Source organism: Pipistrellus hanaki (genome assembly GCF_964339955.1).
Source record: "Pipistrellus hanaki genome assembly, chromosome: 10".
NCBI lineage: Eukaryota > Metazoa > Chordata > Mammalia > Chiroptera > Vespertilionidae > Pipistrellus > Pipistrellus hanaki.
In genome coordinates this window covers 11152121-11178701 of record NC_140512.1, presented here as the reverse complement: position 1 = coordinate 11178701, position 26581 = coordinate 11152121, and the positions used below count along the sequence as shown (strand labels likewise).

Sequence of the window (26581 nt, the reverse complement as noted above, 5' to 3'; positions counted from 1 at the left end):
TCCACTGGAATGTAGCTCTATGTGAGGACAGGAATCTGTTCCCTGTTATATCTCTCTTTTCAAGAATAGTGCCTTGCACTTGGTAGGAGTATATCTGATGTTGGTTGAAAGAATGACCTCTGTAGAATGACCACAATCTGTAGAGGATAAAGGTTGGGCTTAGCAGTGTAAAATAACTTGCCCAAGATCATGTGGCCAAATGAAAGGCCACAAGTTGAACCAGTATTCATCAGCACTCTGCTGTAACAAGGTCTTCCTCTTGCTACGAGCTACTGAAGCCAGTACCAGGAAATAATTTCTCACGTCAGCCTTCCTTTACGGTTAACCAGACCTTCAGGCCTTCAGATGACCTTCCTGAGTTGCAAGGTGAGAGTATTGACAGAAAGAGATAGAGATCAGAATTGCAGTGCATGTGCTATGTGGGGAAGTGAAGGGACAGGTCTGAGTCCACTTGGTTAAAAATAGGAACAATTACTTGTTGAGTACAGCCTTTGCTGGGTGTGTTGGCCTGTGCAAAGGGGCTGTCCCCTCAGGGCAGGATCACTGCAGGCCAGCCAACACATACGTGGGACACCCCCAATGCTAGGGCACCCAAAGGATGAGAAAAACATTATGTGGGTAATGGTCGGCTCTTCGATAGTCGCAAAAACATAAAAGGAGGTGGGTGGGAAGAGATGAGACTTTGCTGGACCCCCTCAGAGGCATTTGTGGGCACGGCTTTCATATTAAAGTACACGTGGGAAACAATATACGGATGATGTAGACTTGCACACCTGAAATCTATATACTTTTCTTAAACAATGCCATCCCAATAAATTCAATCAAAAACTACGAGTGGGGATCATCATCACCTTTTCCATCTCAGAAGGTCAATCTGGATCTGCTGATCCTGATCATGAGACCAGCGGACTCATTTTACCTGTCACTTTTAAAAAAATGTTAAGTATATGTGGTTTCCATTGCACAATGGGAGGTAGGTAGGGCAAGAACGGTTGCTTTGTAAATCCTTGAGGAATAACACTGGTGTTTCAGGCAAGGTTGGTTAATGCTGCTGTTTTAAAATTGGAGTTGTGGCTACTAGTCCTCCTTCTGCACCTTCTCTGATGCCACCCTTGTCCAGCCTTCTCTCTACCCACACCTGAGCTACCCTCCCCCAGCAATGACTCACTCCTCATCCATGCCACCGATCTCATTATATTTACCACATTGCAGCATAATCATCTGAATCGCTCCTGGTCCCCCGAGAGAATGAGAACTCCTGGAGGCCCAGGCTCGTTCGTTAATGCACTTTACTCATCTTTGCATCTAGCACATGCTGAAGGTTTCATAGTTTTGCCAAAGGCCATTAAATCCAGACTCTGGACAATAGAGGAACAAATGGAGAACTACACCACTGATACAAGGCTGGATTTGGTGTTTGAAGCCTGGGCCCCAGGATAATCTTCTTGGCCCAGACATGATGGCCTCCAAACCATGTTGGTCTGAGGGCCTGATGGAGGTCTGGGTCCTGGGAGGGGAGTTCGGACCAGGGAGAGAGGTCTGGGTTTCTGGGGAAGTTTAGACCCTCAACAGGACATTGGGTTATGGAATAGTTGTCTGGGTTGTGCTTAGAAATCTAGTACCTGATATACCACTGTGTTCGGTGTTTGTGGACTGGGACCCAGGTTGGCATTCTCGGCCCTGCCATAAAGGTCTGGGACCCCATGTAGGTCTGGGTGATGCGAGAGAGGTGTGGTCACTAGGGGGCGCTATGGGCCCAGGTGGAAGGTTTGGGTGAAGGGCAGGACCTCGGGATCAGGAAATGGTAGTCTGGACTAGCCTGGATATGTAGACACCAAGAAATGGATAGGCAATGGGTTCTTGTCTCGGTGCCCTGAGTGGCCTTCTGCCTTGTCATAAAAGTCCGGGAACCACATGTTGGTCTGAGCCCTCTATGGAGGTCTGGGTCCTAGGAGGGCATTTTGGGTCACGGAGGTAGGTCTGGGCCCCGAATGGAGATCTGGGTCCTGGGAGGGCCTTTGGGGAAAGGGTAAGGTGACCAGATTTTAACATTGGTAAAGCGGGACACCATTAACGGAGGGGGGGGGGGGGGAGGGAGAGGAAAAAATGGGGGGAGCGGGGTTCTTGATTAAAAATTTGGTCTATATGGAGCCGTTCCCTAGCTTGTCATTCATTCTTTCCAAAAATCGGGACTTTTTTAAAACGCCGCGGGACTCGGGAAAATTATTAAAAATCGGGACTGTCCCGCCAGAGTGGGACTTCTGGTCACCTTAGAAAAGGGTGGGACGGCTAGGCCCCTGAAGGCAGTCTGGTACCTCACCTGGACATGTGGGTTATGGAAATGGTGGTCTGGGTTACAAATTGAGAAGTACACCCCCGATACAAGTCTGGATTCTGTGTTTGAGGCCTGGGCCCCGGGATAATCATCTCAGCCCCACCATGATAGTCGGGGTCCCAGGTGTAGGTGTGAGCCCCAGGTGAAGGTCTCAGTCCTCTCAGGCAGTTCGGGCCCGGAGGAAATTTTGAGCCTCCAAGACGGTCTGGTACCTCACCTGAGCATCTGGGTTATGGAATATGCTAGAGATCTAGTCCCCTGATACAACTCTGTGTTCCAGGTTTGTGGCCTGGGCCCCATGTGGGCCTACTAAGCCCTGCCATGAAGGTCTGGGTCCCGGATGTAGGTCTGGGTACTCATGCATGGTGTTGTCACTAGGGGGCGCTATGGGCCCAGCTGGGAGGTTTGGGGAAAGGACAGGACCTCGGGATGATGAAATGGTGGTCAGGACTAGCCTGGTAATTTGGACTCCAATTAAGGAATAGGCACTGGCTTCCAGTACGGTTCTCTGGAATGGCCTTCTGGTCCTCGCCATAATGGTCTGTGACCAGGAGGTAGGTCTGGGCCCCCAACGGAGGTCTGGGTCCTGGGAGGGCCTTTGAGGAAAGGGAGGGACGTCTGGGCCCCTGAAGGCAGTCTGCTGCCTCACCTGGACATGTGGGTTATGGAAATGGTGGTCTGGGTTACAAATTGAGAAGTACACCCCTGATACAAGTCTGGATTCTGTCTTTGAGGCCTGGGCCCCGGGATAACATTCTCGGTCCTGCAATGATAGTCTGGGTCTCAGTGGTAGGTGTGAGCCCCAGGTGGAGGTCTGGGTTCTCTGAGGGAAGTTCGGGCCCGGAGGAAATTCTGAGCCTCAGGGGCGGTCTGGTACCTCACCTGAGCATCTGGGTGATGGAATAGTTGTTTGAGATATGCATAGAGATCTAGTCCCCTGATACAACTCTGTGTTCCAGGTTTGTGGCCTTGGCCCCAGGTGGGCCTACTAAGCCCTGCCATGAAAGTCTGGTACCCGGATGTAGGTCTGGGTGCTCATGCATGGTGTCATCACTAGGGGGCGCTATGGGCCCAGGTGGGGAGGTTTGAGTGAAAGGCAGGACCTTGGGATCAGGAAATGGTGGTCTGGACTAGCCTGGATATGTAGACACCAAGAAATGGATAGGCAATGGGTTCTTGTCTCGGTCACCTGAGTGGCCTTCTGATGCTTGCCATAGAAGTCCGGGACACACATGTTGGTCTGAGCCCTCTATGGAGGTCTGGGTCCTAGGAGGGCATTTCGGGCCAGGAAGGGAGATCTGAGCCCCAGGGCGGTCTGGTACCTCACCTGCACATCTAGGATATGGAATGGGGGTCTGGGTTACAGATGAAGAACTACAACCCTGATATAAGACTAGATTTTGTGTTTGAGGCCTGGGCCCTGGGATAATCTTTTAGGCCCCACCATGATGCCCGCAGACCCAGATGTTGGTCTGAGCACCTGATGGAGATCTGGGTTCTGGGAGGACAATATGGGCCAGGGAGGGAGGGGGCCATCTAATTACTCAATTGGAATCTGCATTATTGAATAGTTGTCTGGGTTATGTTCATAGATCTAGTCCCCTGATACATCACTGTGTTCTGTGCTTCAATGGAAAAGTTGTCCTTTGGCACATCCCTCTATAAGCCAGGCCAGGTGCTTAGAATCTACGAACAGGTTGTATGGATCAATTGCTTCTAGAGCCCCTCCTTTCTCCCCAGAACTTCTCTGCAGGGCTGCTGGTACTCAACTGTCTTCCAACACCTCCCCCACCATGCCCCTTGAAGCAAAAGATGTCAAGAAATAAGCGTTTGTCATCTGGGCTGCTCAGGCCTCCCCCATCACTTCTCTGCCTTTTGGTTCCTCATTTTGCCGAAGTCATGAGTTGAAACCTGAATTCTCTGAGGTCTAAAATCTCTGATTCCTTGACCATGACTCCGCCTTCTTCCCACTCCCTGCTGGGCAGGCCTGGCCTGGCTGCCTTGGAACCAGACCTGCAGCCACACCTGTCCTCTGAGCTACCACTGTGACCTGCCTTTCCTTCTGCTGGGAGTGCATTTCTCCTGCACACCCCTCCCTGCGGCCACCTCCCTCTGTGCTCCGCTGCTGTACCCAATTCAGGGAGTCAAGCTGTTCTCCACGGCATTTGAGGTAGATTTCATCCCTGTGAAAACGATGTGATACATTTAGAATACTGCATTACATCCTGATGCTATTTATGTATTTTATTTTAAACTGCACCTGCTGGGGTTTTTTCTGTTTGCTCTCAGATCTATTCTCTACCACCCTCCGTCTGGGCTTTGCATCCCTGGGAGCTATTTTCCTAGATGCCCTTACAGAACTGGCCTGTGGTGGAACACTGAGAATGAGAGGAGGGGAGAAGCCAGGCTATTTCTCCCCTCTCCGCTTCGGATGGTGTCAGGAGCATCTTGTCCATGTCCCCAGCCCCTCCTGTACAGCGTCAGGACGGGGGCTCCAGTAACACCTTCTCCTTCATCCCTTGAGCCTCAGGTTGATGGTGGGCCATCTCTGGCCTCTCACCTCGTCCATCACCTGTATTAACTCCCTCTGCAGGATCTATCGCTGCTTCTGCCTTCTGACTAGACTCCCACTAAAACACTCTGAATATCCTACACCTTTTTAAAAGTAGCTTGATTGTAGCATAATTTACATATATAAGACCATCACTTTCATATTTATGTGTATGTGTTGTTAGAATATTTTAGAGATCATTTACTTATTGCTTATATAATATTGAAACAATATTTATAGCAGCCTTGGCCAGTGGTTCTCAGTGGTATGGGCAGTGGCCTGTGAACCTAAGGGTCATGGGTTCAATTTCCAGTCAAGGGCATGTACCTGGGTTGTAGGTTTGATTGGTATGCAGGAAGCAACTAATCAATGCCCTTCTCTCACACTGATGTTTCTTCTTCTCTCCTTCTCTCCCCCTCTCTCCTTCTCTCCCTCTCTCTCTCTTTTTCTCTCTCTCCCTCTCTCTCTCCCTCCCTCCCTCCCTCCTTCCCACTCTCTCTAAAAATCAATGAAAAAAATATCCTCAGGTGAGGATTAAGAACAAAAATAAAATATTTATTGCAGAAATGGGACAAATGAGGCGAAACATCAAGTGCGTTAGCCAAAGCCTTAGGCCATGTAGGGAAAGCTCTGCAGATGTCATTAACATTCGTTCATGCAACACATACTTTTTATTTACCACGTGCCAGGCACCGAAGGCCCATTGGTGAACAACATGGGCACGATCCTTGTCCATTATCTACAGTGATTCAGTACACAATTATTTCAGTTTTAACTAATGGTACGCTTGGGTAGGTAAAGAGGGCAAAGGAGTGAGGGTCAGGGTCACGGAGGAGCCAAGCTGCTGGAGAAGGCGACCCGGAGTTCCTTGGCACTGCCTTTGTACTCCCGCTAGGACAGGCGGCAGACTTCCTGCAGCGTTTCCCACTCCCTCCCTCGGCAACCCCACCAGAACTGAAAATTAAATCCTTTTTGTGGAAGGACAGGGGTTCTGGAACAGGTGATCTCAGCCTTGCGTGTGCAGCGTCACAGAAGCTGGGAAACACTACAGTATAAGACGGATCCTCACGTGCTCGTCACTGTCGTGCAGCTGGGCCTCTGATGAATCCATGGAACCTGTGGGCTTCACTGGGAAATTTACACGCAAGAACAAACAAGAGAGAGAGAGGAGAGCTCTCTGCTGGACACGTCACGGGCGGACATCCAGGGAAGGGCACCTGCCCCTGCTACTCTCCTCTAGGGCAAGAGTGAGAAAGATGTGGCTGGTGGGATGGAGTCAGACTTCTTGGAATCATCCAGTCTGGAGCTGGATGTTAGCTTTTTACAGTATCTCCCTGGCACAGCAGCTGTCCAGCACCCGAGGTCCTTGGGAGCTATGGAAGGGAGACACGGGTCCCTTGCGAAGTTTGGGTGCAACACCCCTGGAGGGAGGGTGAGGAACCAGGTCCCAGCTGGGTTGTTGTCCAGAATGATTTACCTATGTCAGTTTTGGACAATCCTGACTGTGGGCCCATGAGTCCCATTCACCTTTATACCCCAGCACTGAGCACACAACTGCACAGGATGGGTCTTTGAGCAGTGCTGCCGGTTTAATGAGCAAATGCACTTCCAAGCCAATTGAAACAGCTCACTTTGTTCTAGCCGACGAAATGAGGGAGGCTGGTAATAGATGCTGTTGCCCACATTTCACAACCCTGTGGAAGTGAGGTACATGCTCTGCCTGGGCTCTGGAGGACCTGCCATGCCAGGACAGGGCCCCCGCTCCCAGCTCCCAGCTCCATGAGAAGGCCCCTGGCTCCAGAACAGGGCTTCTGGCAAGGTTTGCCTCTACTGGTTGCTACCATTCCTTGCAGCCCCAGCCAAGAGGCAAGGTCTCAGATCCAGGACAGTCCACAAGGACACAGAGGCCTGGAATTTCCCATGGCCTCTCCCAGGGCAGTCTTTTCAAATATCCAGTACTTCCACGAATTAGATGCGGAGTTTAATGGGAGGTTAGCCCGTTTGTCAGTTTTTAATGAAAATTATTGGAAAAGCTACATCTCTTAAACACTTTTCTCTAGGATAGTATGTTTTATTCCACTTCCCACTGGAAACCCCTTTTAATAGGATTGTCCCCATAGAAGGTCTGTTTTGAAGGACTTTGTTTATAAGCAAACACATTTGTTCCATAATAACGAATTTATTTTCTTAAGAGGAAACCAGAGTCAAGATTTTTTTTTTTTCCTAACTAAAAGTCATCCTTGAGGTTTCATTTTGAGTAAACAATTACTTTTGTGTTTCCTGAAAAACTGAAAGCTGCTGGAAGAATTTCCCAAACTGCTAGGCTTCTAGGCTGTAATCCCGGGTTCCAGAAGGCCCCGGGCACACGACATAACATTCACAACAGCCCGCGCCTGTTCCCCCTGCTGCTGCCAGCCCACCTCCGCAGGTAATGCATGCTCAACTCTGGAGGTACCTAGTCCTTCCTGCCTCAAGTTCTCCCAGTCCAGGGGCCCGCTGAGTGGTGGGGTTTTTGTCTGCCAGGCCGGAGAGGCCAGACTTTAGCCCCAGCTTTTTATTCACATGACATCACACGAGAAATGGTCAACAAGCAAGCTGGCACATTCCGCCCTCCCACCTACGGAGCTGTCCCTTTGAGAGTCAGAATAAGTCACCTGTCTTCCCAGAGGAACCTTTTCACCCTGGTTGTGCTTGAAGCTGTAACTTTGGGATGGGGGAGTTTTGCAAGCAAGAACGTAATACAGCAGTAGCACTTTTCTAAAAGAAAAAAAAAAAAGAGAGAGAGAGTTTTTATTACTTTTGTACATTGCCGTAGCACTTTTGGGAGGAAATACCAGAATAAATGGGAGTTGAAAACCTGACCTTGGCTGTGTAAGAACAGCGAGAATCTGGTACGCCTTCATTTCCCATTCAGGTCCTCAGTAGACCAGGAAGCAGTTTGCTCAAGTTTCTTTTCTGCATTTAGCTCTCCCGAATGCCCAGCCTCAGTGCCCAGCTCCTGCTGCCAAGGGTCCTGCTGGCACATTCAGCTGCCGCTCCAGGACCCATTCCCCCCCTCCCCCCGCCGGCCGCCTCACCCCTAGAAGCCTGTCTTCCAGCACAAAACAGGTGGGGGGACATTCCGCCTCTGGATCCTGGCCCGCATGTCTTGCTACTTCCATTGCCCAATGCCAAGAATGACAAAAATCTTTTGTTTGCTTGGGAGTGGGAAAGACCAGATAGAACTGTGGATAGCAGTGAATTTGCTCGTTGGACAAGATTCCCAGGGCAGCTGTTGTATCTCAGACACTTGGCTCTATTGCTAGGATAGATGAATAGAAACTTCGGACAAATCATTTCAAAAAGCTATGCTTGCTGAAACCAGTTTGGCTCAGTGGATAGAGCATCAGCCTGCGGACTGAAGGGTCCCAGGTTCGATTCCCATCAAGGACATGTACCTTGGTTGCAGGCATATCCCCAGTGGGGGGGGGGGGGTGTGTGCAGGAGGCAGCTGATGGATGGCTCTCTCTCATCGATGTTTCTAACTCTCTGTCCCTCTCTCTTCCTCTCTGTAAAAAATCAATAAAGTATATTTATAAAAAAAAAAAAAATAAAAAAATAAAAAGCTATGCTCCCATGATAACTGTTGAATATATCATGGATCATCTTAAAGGCTGAATATTTGCTAATGTCATAACAAGGAAGTTATTTGCTAACATGATAATGGACTTGGGTGTGTTTACACTTTCAATTCCATTCTATCCTGTTTTCAGTAACTGTTGGCAAAAATTTGATGTGACACAGTATTTACAATCTCAACCTACAACTGAGACATAGTTATTATTTTAAAATGTCTTTATTAATTTCAGAGAAAAGAAGGGAGAGGAGTAATAGAAACACCAATGATGAGAGAGAATCATTTATCGTTTGCCTCCTACACACCCCCTACTGAGGATCAAGCCCACAACCCAGGAATTGAAACATGACCTCCTGGTTCATAGGTTGACACACTCAACCACCAAGCCACATTGGCCTGGCAGGGTTATGATCCATAAATTATTTATTTATGGATTTAAAGAGGTAGAGGAAGGGAGAAAGAACAAGAGAAACACTGACTTGTTGTTCCTCTTATTTATGCATTCATTGATTGATTTTTGTATGTGCCCTGACTGGGGATAGATCTGCAACCTTGGCGTATCAGAATGATGCTTAAATCAACTGAACTACCCGGCCATGCCCAGGGTTATATTTTTTTATGTGCTGACATTCTTAGTTGCACTAGCAAGTTAGTCAAATTCATAATGGAATTATGAATTCTAACTTAAGAATTTGCCCATTGTTTGTTCTAAGCCAAAGACTTTAACCTATGTTTGATTTAGTCTTGATGCATAATAATCTTCTTTATTTTGTGTATAAAGAACAAGATTATGTTAGTATCCAATTGGTAGTTATTTCTACTAAATTAAATGTACACTTTAGTGGAAGATAAAAATGTGACTAACTGAAATGTTATTCTTGGAAAATAAAGTCTCAATGAAAATTCTGTGAATTTCAACACTATCAGTTACATTTCCTCTCGATCCCCTAAACCGGACTAGTGTGCATCAGTTTAAAAATATAGAGTTGAGTGGTTCTGCCTTCATCTTTTCCTTTTGGTTGAACCTACCCAGACTAATAATAACAGAGACAATTGCCCCCACTTCAGAGTGGGTTTCGCATGGGCATTATTGATATAGCTACAGGGCCTGTATCACCAGCAAAGGATAGATTAAAATTGGCCTTGACTTAAATGGACTTAATGTTTTGTTTTTTTAATATATTCTTCTTGATTTCAGAGAGGAAGGGAGAGGAAGAGAGAGATAGAAATATCAATGATGAGAGAGAATCATTGATCAGCTGCCTCCTGTACGCCCCACACTGGGGATTGAGCCCGAAACCCTGGCATGTGCCCTGACTGGGGATTGAACTCTGATCTCCTGGTTCACAGGCTCATGATCCACCACTGAGCTACACTCGCCAGGCTGGACTTAACATTTAAGTTGGTTCTTGGATGCAGCCAGAAAGTTGGCTCCACAGCATCAGCCATCTGGCTTGCCCTGCCTCGTTCACGCTGACCATTCACTGCCTCAGCTTGCTACTGCGTCTCTTCTACTCTCTCCTAACTCCTCCACTTGAGTCAAAGCCCAATATGCCTTCAGCTCTGGTTCTGGCCAACCTGGTCCGTCCTGCTCAGCAGCTGACACTCACCTGTGCCAGCCTTCCTGTCATTTCTGGGTCCTGCTCTCGCCCAGCAGTCTCTGCCAGTTTTGCTACTTGAGAACCCACGCCTCAACCACTCCCATGGCGTCTCCTTCTGCCACCACCTTTTCTCCAACCCTCCTGTTGTCTGTCTGCCTGTGTTGGCTGCTCTCAGCTCAGCTGCTGGAACCTGCATGAGCCACATACTGCTAGGTCAACGTGGTCCTGTCAGGCTGACTTTGGTCCTTCCTCCAACCCTGTGGATGAGGCACTGGCATTTGATCTCCTTTGGGATTCCAGTTTTGGTTTTCTACTCTTTCCTGGAGTTCGTTTTCCCTCCACATTCCTTCTCCTCTGCCTCTGCATGGGGTGCCCAGCAGGTCACTGGGATGCTCTGTCACCACCTGCTCATCTACCCTGCACAATTGCAGCACTTTTTGGACAGGTAGATAGTGTTGCCTCTGTTCACCTGCCCTGGGTTAAAGGCAAAATATGCCTACAGCCCAGCTGGCATGGCTCAGTGGTTGAGCGTCATCCTATGAACCAGGAGGTCATGGTTCGATTCCTGGTCAGGATACATGCCCAAGTTGTGAGCTCAATCCCCAGTGTGCAGGAGGCAGCCGATCAATGATTCTCTCTTATCTTCGACATTTCCATCTCTTTTTTTTTTTCTCCCTTCCTCTCTGAAATCAATAAAAATATATTAATAATAAAAAAAAACTTCTACAGATCAGGGCAGTTGTGACTCAATATAAGTGGGAAAGATGACACTTATGGTGAGGAAAGAGTTATGGGGAAGGAGATGGGGTGAGAGAATCTGTGTGGAGTTCTGAGTAGGAGGAGGTAAGAATAAATATGAGGGAAATGAAAGACTGGGGTGTGTGTGTGTATGAGAATGAGATAGTGAGCATTGAGAGAGCTGTGCTGGGCCATGAGATCTACCTGTTCAGAGCTCTGCCATTTGACTAGTACCATGCCTTTCACTGCAATGGGGGAAGTTTAATGAATGTCACAAAACAAACAACTTTAAAAATACAGTGTTAAGTTAAAAAAAGCAAACTGCAGAAGGCTATGTTCAGTATGTTGCTATTTCATAAAAGGTTAAAATAGTCTCATATATATTGTTTAGGAATTCACTCCTTTGTTGTCAGACTATAAAAACATACTCAGAATGATACACACCAGATTCATGCTGGTGGTTACTTCCAGGAAAGGGAAATGGGGACTGGGCTTGGGAAAGATGGCAGCAGGATTCCACCTGTACCTGAAATGTTTTTATTGTTTTTAAAAATTTGAAGTAAGGTGCTCAGGCAAATAGGGAAGATGTTAAACTTTGAGTTGGCTGATAGGTACCTGGAAGTTCACTATAGAATTCTTTATAGTTTTCTGTATTTTGGAAACACCTTATTATTAAAATAAAGAGAAAGAACAGTGGATCCAAGTTGCTGCAAGACAGACCTGCATATTTGCACAGATACATTAAGTACATTTCAAAAAAAATTCTCACTGGAAGATATGTTTTTATTGATTTTCAGAGAGAGTTAGGTGGGGAGAGAGTTAGAGAGAAACATTGATGTGAGAGAAACAGCAATCGGTCGTCTCCTGTATAAGCCCCACTGGGTATCGAATCCGAAACCAAGATATGTGCCCTGACTGGGAATTGAACCAGTTGCATGGGATAAAGCTGGCAACACTGAGCAACACTGGTCAGGACTTTAAATATATTTTAAATATAAATCCTTATTGATACAAGTCTATTTATGGATGAAGAGTATTCTAGATTTAGCCTCATTTGAGACTCAAATATAACTCAAATGTAACCTACATATAACCTAGTGCCCCATGGGGCCCAGCCACTGCAATCTCATAAAAAAAACAAAACACACACACACACACACACACAAAACACACGTTTAATCCCAGCAACCTTGGGAGAGAGTGAAGCCTCTGTGGTGGGGGTAGCTGCTGCCAGTTGGATCGCACACTCTGGAAATATCCTGTTTTTGACAGGAGATAGCACTATTGACATATGGGATGGACAGAAAAGGGATCTGACCTACCTTAAGGATAGATGACCTGCCTGGGCTTTTAGGGTTTTTGTAGATTTATCTGCTATTGGTCCGATGATAGTTGAGATTAACCTCTTCCCCTGGTCAGCAATCATATTCTTTTTTTTTTTTTTAAATATATTTTATTGATTTTTTACAGAGCAGAAGGGAGAGGGATATAGAATTAGAAACATCGATGAGAGAGAAACATCGATCAGCTGCCTCTTGCACACCTCCTACCGGGGATGTGCCCGCAACTAAGGTACATGCCCTTGACCGGAATCGAACCTGGGACCTTTCAGTCCGCAGGCCGACGCTCTATCCACTAAGCCAAACCGGATTCGGCAGCAATCATATTCTTTACCCATCTCCCCCACCTTCTGCAGAGAACCCTGTGAATTCCATGACATTAAATCATTTCTAACCCTGGGACTCAAGACCCCCCATTTCTTCTTCTTCGTCACCTATTTGAATATATTTTAATAAGATGTATTCTTTAACTTCCGACTATTTTTTCCCCCCTGAGATGGTGAACTTGATATTTAAATTATACTTTCTTACTCAGAGTTCTATCATCTACAGCAAGTTCTGATTTTAGTTCCTCTATTTATAGTTTGTAGAATCAAAAATATCATCTCTCCAATTTCACTGCTGTTTGAATTCAAATGTTTCTCATCTGATTCCACCATTTGTTAGTTTCACCAGGCAGATAAGTAAATCTGTTACACAGCTAATGTATTAATTCCTAGCTCAAGTATTGAATTGTATTCATGTTCAGGGGCGCCTCAAATTCTGAACCATTTATGCTAGATTTCTGGAATTCCTTTCCTCTGATGGAATGATTCAGGGCTAAAGTAGAATTTTTAAAATAATGACTCTCATTCAAAAAGTATACACTCAACCTAGCAAATGAAAAGGGACGGCAAAAAAGAAAAAAAAAAAATTAAAATGGGGATAGGACCCCAGCTGACATGGCTCAATAGTTGAACATTGACCTATGAACCAGGAGGTCACAGTTTGGTTCCCATTTGGGGGATATGCCTGGGGTTGTGGGCTGGAGGGGTGCCTGTGTGGGGTGTGCAAGAGGCAGCCAATCAATGATTCTCTTTCATCATCAATTTTCTACCTCTCTTCCCCTCTCCCCTCCTCTCTAAAATCAATAAAAAATATATTTTAAACCACATGTGTCAAACACAAGGCCCGCGGGCCAAATCCAGCCCGCCAGGCCTTGCAATGTGACCCGCACCGCGCTGTCATCACTGCACTCCGCTGTCAGTTTATGACATTGTCAGTTTATGACTGTTCAGTAAACCATTCGGCCCGTGATTTAGGCTGGATTTTAGATTTTGGCCCCTTCTCTGATTGAGTTCGACACCCCTATTTTAAACAAATGGAGATAGGAGATTGCAAATGGAACAAAGAACACAGGAGAAAGTGGTAGGTTTGGGGGAGAAATATTATACTAAAAGAAGGCAGAATGGAGGAAAAGTTTATCGTAAAGGCACAAAATGCTAGTGTCATGGCATACTGAACTATAAATGGAGGTCAAGTCTAAGTAATGGCCAGACTCAAGGTGTAGATCTGTGACCTTAGGGAGAAGTGGCCTTAAAGATCCCTTACCCAGAGGCTATTGCACATCTGTGGTGTGGGTTACTCTGCCTTTCTTCTATTCACTAGTCCTTCCCAGAGCACATGACATCTGTATAGGAAGAGGCCAACACCAACCAGCTTTCCACATTTCCAAAAGGAGGATTTAATCTATTCCTGTCTAGAGATAACTTTTTAAAAATTATTTTTAATCTTCACCCAAGGTTATTTTTCCATTGATTTTAGAGAGAATGGAAGAGAGAGGGAAAGACAGAGAGAAATGTTGATATTAGAGAAACACATTGATTGGTTACTTCCTACATGCACCCAGACCAGAGCCTGGGAGGAGCCTGCAACTGAGGTATTGAACCTGGGGCCCTTAGGACTTCAGGCCAACACTCTATCCACTGAGCCAAACTGGCTAGGGCTAATGGTAATGTTTTGTTGTTGTTTTCACTTGAGTTATTTTAGGACTCTGGAAACGACAGCTCTGAAGCTAGCCAAGATGTCACACATGAAGAAATTTTGGTTCTGATGAAAACATTGGAATAGGAAATGATGAGATAGTAAGGGACAAAGAGAGCTCTTCTTGTTGGCAAATCAAATGCCCAGATATCAAAGAAAATACTGCGTACACGAGCAGAACTGCTTCTGAGTAAAATGTCTAGAACGTAAATGCTGCATCAGTTCCTAGTTAAGCATTCTATAAATAAAGCTTCTCTCTTCCTCTGTGTTCCTGGAAACTTCCATGGGAGACAGAGTGGAGCGAAGCAGTGGAGCCACCTAGTGGTCAAGTGGGTAACCACAGCAATCGTGTGCTTCCTGGTGCATTTCGTCGGTTTCCTGTGTTACAAACTGTGTATTTCCTCTTGAAAATATGACACTAAGTACTTCTAATAAGAAATTTAATAATGGAATAGCAAATGGGAGATCCATAACTTGAATATCACTCTCAAATTCTTCACATAGAAGTCTGAAGAATTTGTGAGCAAGCAACTTTTAAAAATAGAAGCTTCTACAGAGATATTGAAAAAGCTGGAGAACCCATACATAGATGGTGGGGAACAAAGATCATTTCTCATTTGAACAGAGAAAAAGCACCCATTTATGCCGGGCTTTCTTTCCCTCCTTGAAGCTCCTTTACCTTCATAGGCCCCTTGGCGTCCTCGCAAATGTGGGAGTTTATAAGGGTAGTGCCCCTCTTCTCCCTTCCTGAAGTGCTCCATAAGCTGCAATTTGGGACAAGAGTGAATAAGAAATGGCCATGTTAACCAAAGAATGACTTTCATAGACAAAATGAAAAGTTGTAAGCATATAATTATAGGAGATTCCAGTCAATTTGTGCAATAATAAATAATAGATTAAAATACTGAGTTTGGCTGAAGAGTTAGCAGGGAAATGCCTGTGGTAGGGACAATTATTAAATGGCAGAAGAAAATGTAGGGAGATAAGAACCAGGCACAAGGCTGAGATCCCTGTGGTGGTTCTTCTGGGTGCATAACCAGCAAGTTAATTGGGAGATGCTGTTTTTAGCTACCTGGGGTTCCTAGCAGATGTCTGAAGAATGATTCCCCTCCCCCAATAGTTTTGCTACCCACTGTACCACTCCTCAGTGTGGCCCAGACATTCTGCTGTCTATTATGGCAGTGTTTTTCAACCTTTTTTGGGCAAAGGCACACTTGTTTCATGAAAAAAATCACGAGGCACACCACCATTAGAAAATGTTAAAAAATTTAACTCTGTGCCTATATTGACTATATATAAAGTAATTCTCTTGAATAGGAATCAAATAAACACAAAGAAAGTATTTTATAATTACTTTATTATGAAATATTAAGTAAACAAAATAGTGAAAAATTATAAAATTCTTGTCTTGTCTGCACCTACGGCACACCAGGCAACATCTCGTGGCACACTAGTGTGCCGCAGAACAGCGGTTGAAAAACGCTGTATTATGGCACCATGAAAGAGGACATAGATGGTAACACGGAAATCCTACAGAAACGGAAGCTAGAAGCAGTGTTAAATAGAAACAAACAGGGAATGCCATCAATTTCGTGGGCTTTTTGCATCAACAGCTCTATCGATTATTGTGACCTTGGGCACATTACTTAACTTCTCTATAGCTCATTTCCCTTCTCTGTAAAATGAGTATTATCATCTAGTCAATAATATTTATTGTTACACTACAGCAGGAATTGTTCTGGGCAGCAGTGATGAAAATAGGGTTAAGGAATAATATCTAGCCTCAGGGAGCTCACAGACTAGTGAGAGAGAGGGACTTATAGAAAGACAATTAGCACATGGAAAATGCAGTAGGTGTCACTCGAAGCATTGAGAAAACAGCTAAGGATGGGGCAGGGTGAGTTTGAAAGTGGGGGCTTAGGATTTATCTTGAAGGGATTCCAAGAGCTCCCTAGATAAAAGCACCTAGCACCCCTCACCCCCACCACACACACACACACACACACACACACACACACACACACACACATTGGTAATAGGCACCCTGCTAACATTAAGCTGCTTTGCCTTCATTCGGGAGTGATCTTAGTTGCAGCTTCTTGCAACAGAACTGAGCATTCTGCACTGGGCAACGTCAAAGTTGTGAAACATAAACCGCTTCGGGGAGATAAAACCCTGCATTCTTTACCAATGAGTATTACAAAGACTATGCTCAAGAAGCTGTCCCATGACTCCCGAAAGCCTGGAATTTAACAAGTTTTCTTGGTCAAAGTCAGTTTGCTATTTCAAAGACTCAACCCAGTTTTAAACCCTAAGGAGTCCTGAGAAATAATATGCAAAGAAAGAAATGAAGGGAAAAGAAATGTGAAGTCAGCCAAGATTTTTCTCAAGAACTTTGGCCTTTTCTCTTGACCAATTATGCAACTATTTAAAAATTGTTAGGCATAAAGTTTGGAAATATTTTTTAATAAAACATTAAAAGCATAGAATCTTTGGAGTGCAAAATGCTTTGAATGAATGAATGAATGAATGGGTGAGTGAGTGAGTGAGTGAGTGAGTGAAATGGGTTTCTAGTGTACAGTATTTAAAGTACTTGACTGAGTTGTCATTCTCTTTCCTCTCCCTTGTCAGTCAAGCCAATCCATTATTCTCATGATCCAAGATCTGGCCTTGGAATCTTAACACAATTAATAAGGAAGGCACTACTAACATAAAGAAATTGTTGCCCTGGCTGTTGTGCACAGTGGTTAGAGCATTGGCCCCTGCATGCAAAGGTTTCAGGTTCAATTCCAAGTCAAAGACATGTACCTGGGGTGCAGGTTTAATCCCCAGCCCCTGTTGGTGCGCATGCAAGGGAGTGGGCAACCAATCGATTGTATCTCACATCAATGTTTCTCTCTTTCTCTCTCTCCCCCTCACTCTCTCTCTCTCTTTCCCTCTCTCTCCCCCTTTCTTCTCTCTCCCTTCCACTCTCTCTAAAGATCAATGGGAAAAAAATACCCTCAGGGAAGGTTAACAAAATTATAGTTACTGGAGGTGAACCTGGCGAGAAGGTGGAGAGTGGGTGAGAGTGAGGCTCTTTAAGAATGGCTCAGCCAGCCCTAGCTCGTTTGGCTCTGTGGATAGAGCGTCGGCGTGCAGATGGAAGGGTCCCAGGTTCAACTGAGGTGAAGGGCACATGTCCTGGTTGTAGGCTTAATTCCCAGTAGAGGGCATGCAAGAGGCAGATCAATGATTCTCATCCTTGATGTTTCTATCTCTCTATTTCTCTTCCTTCCTCTCTGAAATCAATAAATAAATAAAAAAGGTGCAGTGAAATGCAGGCCTTGAGAAGGCACACATGCCAGCCTGGTAGCTAGGGCCGGTCTTATCTCCTCAGTGCAGCTGGACCTCGCCCTGGTGGCTGAACTGAGCGTCTCAGCTGGGCCGGGAAAGGCAGGGGTGGGGTTTTAATGAACATAAACTCCGGGGGAAGTGTGAGGAACTTTGGAAAAGGCCAAGGAAAGCAAGAATCACGTAAACTACTGTTTGCCCTTTGCACACTGCCCAGCCCACTATGACATGGCGGATTACACACTCCACTGACTTTCCTCCTCTGCTTTTGGAGCTGGGTCCCGGAAGTGCCTGGGGCACCTCTTCTGTTCCCTTGTCTCTTACAGTCACGTACGTGCTTACTTTTCCACGAAAAATTGCAACTTCCTTGAAGGCAGCTATATCTTCCTTCTTTGTGTCCTCTGCAAAGTGAATAGCACAGCTATTCTTTTTAAAAATATATATATTTTATTGATTTTTTACAGCGAGGAAGAGAGAGAGATAGTTAGAAACATTGATGAGAGAGAGACATCGATCAACCTCCTCTTAAACACCCCCTACTAGGGATGTGCCCGCAACCAAGGTACATGCCCTCGACTGGAATTGAACCCGGGACCTTTCAGTCCACAGGCCGACGCTCTATCCACTGAGCCAAACCGGTTTCGGCAGCACAGCTATTCTTAATGCCAGTGGTGGACATGAACCACATGCCTTTCTGTACCTAATGGCCTCTGATCGACAGCATACACGGCCTCCTATAAAACAGATCCCACCCTTTCCGGGTGTGTCTCCCAAATGGCACTTCAACTGGGGAGTTCATCCCAATGGCAGCATCCCCTTCTGCCATACCAGGTCTGCCAGTGAGAACAACCCCAGAGCTCGATAAGGATGGGGTGCTCCCCTCACTAACCTATTTTCTGGGTCTTCTCATGGAATGTTGGAGTGGTAGAGTGGATGTGCAGATAACACACACGATATGGTTTAACATTCCTATCTGCCTGGCCCCAGGATTCCTTGATCTACATTGTGTCAGGAAAACTCTGGTATCTCAGCTATGTTAGGCCATGGGTCCGAGTCTCAGTCAATCAGCCAATCAGTCAGTCAATTCTGAGAGTCACCTTTAGTTTCATGAGCTCACACATTAAATCTGGAATCTCTAGTAAGTATATTTGTATCAATCAATTGCTCCAATCCAGTGTCATAAGTCACCGTACTCGATCTTACATTCAGAATACATTCCCACGCAGGCTCCTGATTTCTGCTGGGACATATTAGCAGAGTTTCCCATTATTTTCTGTTAGCTGTTTCTTCCTGGGTCACAGTGTGCACTGCCCCTGAGCATGCTGAAATTTAACCCAGGCTATAGGGCTGGTGGGTCTGGAGGAGAATAAAGATCCTCCTTTAAGAAACTGCCCCCAGGTGAGGTTATCACAGAGTTTTCCAGCAAAGGGCATACATCCTCTGACAGAGGAGGCTCAGAGTGACGTAGTTTCCAGATTGTCAGTGTCATCTGGGTGTAAGCCGATGTTTCCATTCCAATGATCAGGATCCCAGTCTTTCCCCTGTAACACCCTAACTGTCACGAAGACGTCATGGGTCTGTGAATTCAATTATTGCTGTAATTCAGCAACCCTTAAGTTAAAAAGTTGTGCTTGATTTTCAACAATATTACTGCTGTGCTGAGAGAAGGAAATGGTTCCTTATAGCTGTCAGGGAAGCATTCTGGTCTCTGACTGTGACTGGAGCTGAGAGTTGAAAGACATGAACTTGTCATTTTCTTCCTATGAGGGCTAAAGTGCTCTCAGCAGAATCGATCTCCCACCCCTGTCCTTATAGACACCTTAACTGCCATCGTGGTCCTGTGTGGCCACCACTTGGGCAATCCCTGGCTTCAACTAGCTCATCATCGCTGCCAACCACAGACGAGAGTTTGATGAACTGCCTCATTTCCCACTAGGGAGGAGCGTGGCCAAAGGGCATGGCCACAGCAATCCTCAGAGTCCCTGTGTGTCTGTCTCCTAGAATACTACTGATGCAATTGTGTGTCAGTCAGGGGCCAGTTAGGAGGCAGAAACGATATTCTGAATATGGAAGGTTAAATACAAAGATTCTTACTTATAAAAGGGAATTGGAAAGATAGGTAAGGAGCGAAGAGAATGCTGGGGAATGTAAGAAAATCAAATAGAGGGATCAGCTACTGCCCGAGGGGAGGGCTGAGATAGACTGTCCTTGAAGAGGTCTGGTGACTGTGACACATCTCACATCAGTGAAGTTCCCTGAGGGTGCAGAGCTGCTGAGGGGGTGGAGGAAAGCTGTTCCTGGAGGGTTTGTACTGATGGTCCTTCACTGGGGTCCACTGGAGGGGTTGTGGGAGGAGCTGTTCATGGAAGGGGTTGCACACTGCTGGCCACTGGGCATGGCCGGAAGGGGCCACAGCAGTAGCCACGGGCTGGGAGAGCTGCCTAAGAGGACACTGCACACTCAGGCCGGGGATCTCTCCCTCCTTGGGGTCCCACCTCTGCCCTCCACTGTCAGAGCTTATTTCACCACAACTCAAAAAGGAGAACTATTTAAAGAATTTATCCCTATTATCACAAAGTTTGGGAGCCCTATAGGCAATAATGTAATAATCAGCTCAATAAATCTATGTCCTTTAACTGGGAAAACCCTACAGGGAAGACTAAATTTAATGGGACTCTGGGAGGTGTACAAATGGCCCCTTAAGGAGCTGATAAAAGCCATGGACTCTCCCTCTGGATAACTGCACACGTGTGCATACATACAGTCTCATAGACAGTCCAGAGTAACTATCTGAACCCAGATTAAGAACCCCTGGTTAGGCCAATGACTGTTCCCCGTGTTCAAATCAGTGACTTATTTATTTGCACTCAGAGTAGCAAATTTAATATCAAACTCAACTCAACTCTGTTATGTTTGCTTTCAGCAACAAAGATAAACATTTGAGAAACATAGCCAATAGTGCTAGCTAGTTCTATTTTTGGGGGAGGAACTTGGTGAAATTTATCTGGAAGGGAGAGGCTGAATACCAGAGGAAAGGCAAGCATTGTGAAACAATTGCAAGACCACCATTGGGATTTGGACTTGGGTAGTTGCCTTAGACGGAACGGGGTATCTATCCTGACTTGCTACGCTTTGGGAAGGCATGTTATGGCAGCTGGCCTCCCACATGACAGGGACGGTCCTTACCTCCTGGTGTTCATGCTCATGTCTTCTCTCCTCCCACGCCGACTCAGAGCTGGTGTTTGTGACCAAGAGCACCGTGCAGGTGACAGGGTGATTGCTGAGACTAAGTCATGAATGCCATTTCTGCTTTTGCCTTGGTCCACTTGGTCTCTTTCTGGGGGAATCCAGCCACCATGTTGTGAGAAACTCAAGCAGTGCTGTGGAGAGATCCACAGGGAGAGGCTCTGAGACTTCGCACCAAGAACCAGCTGCCTTGCCAGCTTTGTGGTGATCCACAGGGCTACCTTGGAAGTAGATCCTCCAATTCCACTGCGGCCTTCAGATAACTGAATGCCATCTGCAATCTTGACTCAGTATCATGAGACACTGAACCAGAACCATCAGCTAAGCTGCTCCCAATGCTGTGACCCACAGTTTTGGAGTAATTTGTTTTGCAGCAATAGACATGTATACATTTACGTCAAAATTGTCTAAAGAGTGGAAAATATAGGGATTGGGCGCTTCTCACCGCCCCAGTGTCTCTGGTCTACTGAAGGAGAAGTCAGTATAGCTATTTAGCTACATTTCCCCCCCCCCCCTCCCCAACCATGATCATAAATAAGTAACTCAGTAGAATCATCAGAGAAATAACAGACTTCTATGTTCGCCGAATGGTCACTCTAAGTCAGGGGTGGGGAACCCTTTTACTGCCAAGGGCCAATTTGGATATTTATAACATAATTCTCGGGCCATACAAATTTATCAACTTAAAAATTAGGCTACCAAATTTGGTTAAACATTTAGTTAACTCACCCCTAATGCCTTGGCAGGGCCAGACCAAATGATTTCATGGATCTTATGCAGCCAAGAGCCAGACATTCCCCATCCCTGCCTAAGTACTTACTGGACATGTAGTTTCTGAAAAGCAGGAAATCCAACTTGCTAAACCAGCTTATGAATATTTCTATTGGTGCAGAAATTTGTAGAAATAACAGATGTGTCCTTACGAAGGTTGTTCTAAAGTCACAGTGTGTCTCAATGCTCATTACGGCTGCCATAATTGATGAAGGATATACAAAAGAGTGTGTGCCCAGGTGAATGAGTATTCTGAAGGAGCCAGAAACTAAGCTGGAGGATGGTTGAAGCATCTGGGGCTCTTTAGTTTGGAGAAGAAAGAGAGAGAGAGAGAGAGAGAGAGAGAGAGAGAGAGAGAGAGAGAGAGAGAGAGAGGGAAATATTTAACAGGTATACTTTTGAAGGGCAAGCATGTGGAATAAGAGTTATATTTTGGGTTGGTCAAGAGGAGAAAAGTGGCTAAATGAGAAATTATAGGAATGCAGTTCTACTTCACTTAGAACCATAGCTGTTGAGCAACAGGTCATGCTGTAGTGAAAATTAGGGCATCTCCTTGCCTTGGAGGGGTTTAATCCGAAACTGGCCGATTGCCCTTCAGAGATGTGGTAAGAGTGATCCCGGCTGTACTTGGGAAACTGATCTAGGGGACCTTGAAGATGTTGTGTCTGAAAACCTTTCGCTCCTAAATGTGTCTTCTTACACATGAACATCTCTAACTAAGAAAGTTCAGGGTAGTGGGAAGTGTATGCCTTATAGAGGAGTCAGAACTCTATTTGAAAGTTACCAGCTATGTGACTGTGGGCAAGACGTTTAGCATTTCCCTGTCCTTACTACCTTTGAGAGTTGTTCTGAGGTTTCATTCAATGACACATCACTCAAATCACTCACTTGCCTTTTGATGAATATGTGGATTTCTTTCTTTCATTTTCAATGTTATGGTTCATAATCAAACATCTGGGACCCATTAAGATTTTGAGAGTGCAGTGTTGAAATGAGCTAATTCTCGAAGGCTTTAACTGTAGGATTTCATTTGTTTTTCAAATAACAAACTTGATTAATATTTGATTAGATGCTTGTGGCACAGCATATTTTTTTTTTAAAAAAAGGGGAAAAGACAAGTTTATTGGGTATAGAAATAGAAGGAATCAGAAGCCAGATGGCCAACGTCATCTTTGAAATTTGCAACTGCAAGATCATCACTTGACTAAAGTCTTTCCTCCCAAGAGTTTATATAAAAAAAGAAATCACACCAAAAACAAACCAAAACCAAAACATCACAAACTAGATTACTCAACATCAATAAAGTATTTTACTTTCCTGAGAGGTATTCCAAATTTCAGCAACAAACAAACAAATCCCAGCAACAAAGACTTTATTTTCTTTAAAATAGTAAAAGAAATTGGAATGTGGCAGACTGAGTCAGTATAGGCTTTTCTAGCTGCCCTTCCCACCCAAAGATTATAATAATTTGAAGTAAATAAACACCTCACAAATACTCAAGTCAGTTTTTGTTATTTACAAATAATTTTTAATATATATATATTTTTTGTTAACAAAGAAATCTACTGTAATGGCAGACCAACCCAAATTCTTGAACTAGCCACTAAGATGACGTATGCTGAATTAGTTAATAGTCTTAAAGTAGATTTAGTCTTAATGATTAACAATTCCTTGTTATCTATTAGCATCATACTCTTAAGCACTCTCACTACAGACTGTCCTTAAGTAACAAATGGAAGCTGAGCTATGCAATCCTTTCACATTTCCTTTTATATAAATATGTGTGTGTGTGTGTGTGTGTGTGTGTGTGTGTATGTATGTGTGTGTGTGTGTGTGTGTGTGTGTGTATATATATATAATTGATTTCAGAGAGGAAGGGAGAGGGGAGAGAGATAGAAACATCAATGATGTGAGATAATCATTGATTGGCTGCTTCCTGCCAATCAATGGAGGCAGGAGGATGGAGCCTCAACTGGCATGTACTCTGACCAGGAATTGAATGGTGACTTCTTGTTTCATGGGTCAATGCTCAACCACTGAGCCATGCTGGCTAGGCTACACTTCCTTTTCTTACCTGTGACACATAGTGACTCAGTGGTCAGCAAACTCATTAGTCAACAGAGACAAAGATCAACAGGACAACGATTGAAATTTCTTTTGAGAGCCAAATTTTTAAAACTTAAACTTCTTCTAATGCCACTTCTTTAAAATAGACTCGCCCAGGCTGTGGTATTTTGTGGAAGAGTTGATGTTAAATAATTTTGATGTTGAATAATCTAGTTTGTGATGTTTTTGTTTTTGGTCTGATTTTTTAAAAATAAACTCTTGGGAGGAAAGACTTTAGTCAAGGGGCCAAAGAGCCACATGTGGCTCGCGAGCCGCAGTTTGCTGACCACTGCAGTGACTGAATTAGGCAGTCCAAGGCCCACAGCAGCCTCTAAGTAACTGCTGAGTTGCATCCCCTCAATGCTATCTATTTTTCCTATTGTAAGTTCCAAGTTAAATACTATCAGTATTCTGGGGATCATTTTCATACATGGTTCTATACATATATGCATAATTTAACAAAAATGAGATATTTACGTACAGTTTTTATTGTGACCAAGTTCAACTGCATCAAAAGCATTTTTAGGTACTTAATTCAGATGGCTATAAAGTAAAAAAAAATCATTTTCAGACCATATATATATATAATTTTTATATCCATATATTTCAATCTCTGAATGTTCATTACACTTTAAAATATTTTTGTTTATGCTAGTGAACCTTTGATGGGCTCTGCTTTAAATAGCGCTCATCAGCCCTGGTTAGAGCATTGGCCTGTGCACAGAAGGGTCTTGGGTTCAATTCCCAGTCAAGTACACGTACCTGTGTGTGGGAGGCAATCAATTGATGTGTCTCTTCACATCGATGTTTCTCTCTATCTAAAAACAATGGGAAACTATTCTCTGGTGAGAATTAACAGCAAAAAAAGAATAGTGCCTATCACAGTGAAGTGTACATTCTTTTTTAATATTTTTATTAATGTATATTCTCATTAATAATGTATATTTCACAGTGTCAAGTGAGAGGACCCCATGCATTCCTGGAAGTCTGAGACAAAAGTATAAGTGACAAGATCTGCAGGTTTGGGTGGTTGTGGAGACTTCCTGGCTTAAATAGGAATTAGACAAAAAAAAAAAAAAAAAAAAAAAAAGAAGAAGAAGAAGAAGAAGAAGAAGAAGAAGAAGAAGAAGAAGAAGAAGGAGAAGAAAAAGAAGAAGAAGAAGAAGAAGAAGAAGAAGAAGAAGCAGCAGCAGAAGAAGAAGCCATAAAGGTGACAGTTTGGGGCTTATTTGGGGCAGATTGGTGCCGTAAAGGATCTGGCGTCTTTTAATTGTTCTGCTCTGTTGGTTGCTTTGTGGCTAAACTATGACTGCTGCACCTCTACTCCTCCAGTAGGGCAAGGATGAGCCCCATCTGTACATGTCTATCCTTCCCAGAAGCCCCAGCAGCAGCTTCAACTTTAATTTTATTGGCAAATTGTGTTAAATGGCTGCCCTTAATATATGGGAGTCTAAAACAGTACTTTTCAGCTAGGAAAACAACGTTCCATTAGATGACTAGATTAAGGTGGCCAGATTTTAACATTGGTAAAGCGGGACACCATTGACCCGGGTGGGGGAGAGGGGTTCTTGATTAAAAATTTGGTCCATATGGAGCAACAAAAATTTTCATAGAATGCAAAAATAGTATTGTAATATATTTTTTAAAATTTCAACATAAGTACAATTTACAAATATAATAAATAAATAAAAATTATGTATAGTCGTGTCACTTTCAAGGCCGGCGCTAGACTTTTTGCCACCACTATAAATAATACGAGTACTGTCTGCTAAGTTCAAGAAAATATATGTATTTATGAAATAAATAAATAAATTAGTTACCTAAATTATCTGAATAGCTGATTTGTAATGACATCACTTGTTTAACTAGCTTACTAGCTTGCAGTATGATGTGTATCATCTGAGAGACAGTTACAAAATGTTTTCGTTGCCAATCCTAAAAAATGCCATTGTTCATTAAGTCCAAACAATGGTGGTCGAATTCTAACAACTGATCAACAATGCGAACTTTGATGAGCAGTTCTCGATAATCAGTTCTCAGCAATCATTTGTTATTATTAAAGTTTAACATTATAAAATTAACAAAATAATATAAAACTCATATCCTGGCTAAATAGCCACATGGCCGCTGAAAACCGTATATTCCCTTCCCATTCTCCCACAGTTCCCTAGCTTGTCGTGCATTCTTTCAAAAAATTGGGACTTTTTTAATACGCTACGGGACGCAGGACAAATTGTTAAAAATTGTGACTGTCCCGCCAAAAGTGGGACGTCTGGTCACCTTAGATTAGAGAGATACTATTCAGAAAAAGACCGTAAGACTTCTACTACAGAAAACCCCAGCAAGCTGTCCTTATCCCATGACAAGAAAGAAAGAGGACTTCCTCGTATTTCAGAGGAGCATTGAAAGGGTATGGGTTGTAGGGTAGGTATCCTACCACAGAGAACCAGGTAAGGGAGGAGAGGTGTGAGGGATCCATGCTGCCACATGAGCAGCTGAGAGGAAGAACTTGCCCTTGGTCACTAACATAGCGGTTGATAACCTTCACTAACCCCCCAGAACCTAAGAGGAAAAAGAGACCAGCTCCCCAGAGTCCTCTATAGCATCTGCTTGCATCCTCCTTGAAGGGAATCCTGGAGCTGTGAAAATGTCCATCTAACTTACTGTACTGACCCCCCAAACTCGTGCAGAAAATGGAGAGTAAGTCAGCTTTGGGCATTGCACTTAACCTTTGCGTTCCCATGTTTAAGCCATTAAAACAGAAAAATAACACTGTGCTGAACACACAGTAGGTGCTGAGGACACACTTGTCAACTGTTGTGAAGACCAAGAGGAAAGAAATGGAAATGAACACGTGTTTGGGAGATTGCCACTCGCTAGAACTGTACAAGATGGTTTCCATACATCACTCATGGCCTCATC

At 44.4% G+C, this 26581-nt stretch overlaps 1 protein-coding gene and 1 long non-coding RNA gene across 2 annotated transcripts in view; one reads left to right on the top strand and one right to left on the bottom strand.

Annotated features, from left to right (window-relative positions):
* The window catches only part of MATCAP2 (microtubule associated tyrosine carboxypeptidase 2), a 270425-nt gene that overhangs the window by 228984 nt on the left and 14860 nt on the right, over window positions 1–26581 (top strand). The window lies entirely within an intron of this gene.
* On the bottom strand, window positions 6099–14971 carry LOC311629099. Its single transcript, XR_014796146.1, has 3 exons — window positions 14883–14971; window positions 7541–7643; window positions 6099–6259 (listed from the first exon to the last, which is right to left on the bottom strand). It is a non-coding gene; the product is annotated as an uncharacterized lncRNA (long non-coding RNA).